Here is a 1,734-nt window from a genome sequence, read left to right on the forward strand (position 1 = left end):
GCACACTGTTCCATGCGCTGGGAAGAATGCTTATCGGGCTGTTGTTGGGGGCAAGGGGATGTGTCTGTGAGGTCAAGACTGTTGTCTAGATCTGTATCATCACCGAGTCTCTCTACTGGTTCTGTCCTTCAACAAACCAAAGTCGCTGCCGGCAAGTCTATGCGAGTCTATCAACCCTAAGGACAGAGGAGGACTACCCTGTGAGCTTCTGAGACTGTAGCTGTTTGCAGAATTCAAAAGTTCCAGCTTTCTCCCACACCTTCAACAAAGTAGTGTATTTAAAGTCTCCTACTATGATTGTGGGCTTATCTGTATCTTTCTTTCTTTTTAAACTCAGTTAAAGTATGATTTTGGTATTTGGGGGATCTTTCACCAGGAGTGTAGATATGTATCTTGTTGGATTAACTCTTAATTAATATATAATTTCCTTCCTTGTTTCTTGCTGAGTTTTGCCACAAAACATGCACAAACAGCATCGCCACTCCCACTCTTTTTCGGCTGTTTTTCCGCCTTTAGATTTTTAGCTTATTGTTTCCTTGTGTCTAAGGTGTGTCACTTAAGGTTAGCCTATTGATGGGTCATGAGTTCTTATCCAGGAGCCCTGGTGACATAGTGGGTTACTCATTGGGTGGCTAGCTACAACGTCAGCAGTTCAAAACCACCAGCCACTCTTTGGGAGATAGATGAGGCTTTCTACTGCAGGAAAGAGTTACCGTCTCAGAAACCAGCAGGGACAGTCCTGTTGTGTCCTATACAGTCGCCACCAGTCAGCATTACCTTGATGGTCATCTGATGGCATTTTGAGTTTGGTTTGCTTACCCATTGTGCCACACTTTGGTGCATTTAATCCATTTTCATGCAGCGTAATTATCAATAGGCTTGAATATAATACCATCATTTATTGTGTTCTCTATTGTAGTGTTGATTTATTTTTGGTTCTGAGTATTTTTCTTTTCAATGAATTCATTTCAATGAATATGCTCATTTTGTTGACAGATTTCATTAAAATGTTCCTTACTGTTACTGTTTTAATACTGAGTGAAACCGTATGGTTTATCTTGTTGAGGCTAATTGATTTCCTTTGAGGTTACTCTGTAAATTCTTTCTTCCCCAATTTAAAATAATATATTCTATCTTGATATCATCTTGCCCTCTTCTCCATTGGGAAACTTCTCCATTTGGAACTTCATTACTTATTTACTCACTGTTTATATTGTCACTGTTTATAAATTTATTCTCTAGTGCCCTATTTTCAGTCTTGTAGGCTTATTTTTGGTTTTTTGTTCTTTAAAACATTTTTTTTAAATTTTTGTTTCTTAATCTTCACTGTATGTTATTGTGGTTTTCTGTCTGAAGGACTCCCTTTAGCATTTCTGGAAAGGTTGGCCATCTTTTTATGAAGTTCCTTAATTTCGATTTACCTCTCATATTTCCTATTAGGGAATTTCCTCCCAACAAATCAAGAATGGGTGCTTTTCCATTAGGAAATCAGAATAGGTGCAAGTTATTCCTGTTGATGGTGTAACGTGATTCTTGGGCTTTTTTCTCTTTGCTCTTCTAACAGATTCCTACTCAGATACTTGTTTTCAACTTCCCATGGATTCAGTGCTACTCCTGTGTCGGTATAATGTGTTATCTATGTCTGATATTTAATACTGATCATCTGGATATGTACATGGGATTTCCAATTTTCCTTTTGTCACTTATTCTTGTATTATTTTCTTGAATTCTTCT

The sequence above is a fragment of the Echinops telfairi genome, unplaced genomic scaffold (assembly GCF_000313985.2).
Source record: "Echinops telfairi isolate 266 unplaced genomic scaffold, ASM31398v2 ScPeMD7_7;HRSCAF=31, whole genome shotgun sequence".
Lineage (NCBI taxonomy): Eukaryota > Metazoa > Chordata > Mammalia > Afrosoricida > Tenrecidae > Echinops > Echinops telfairi.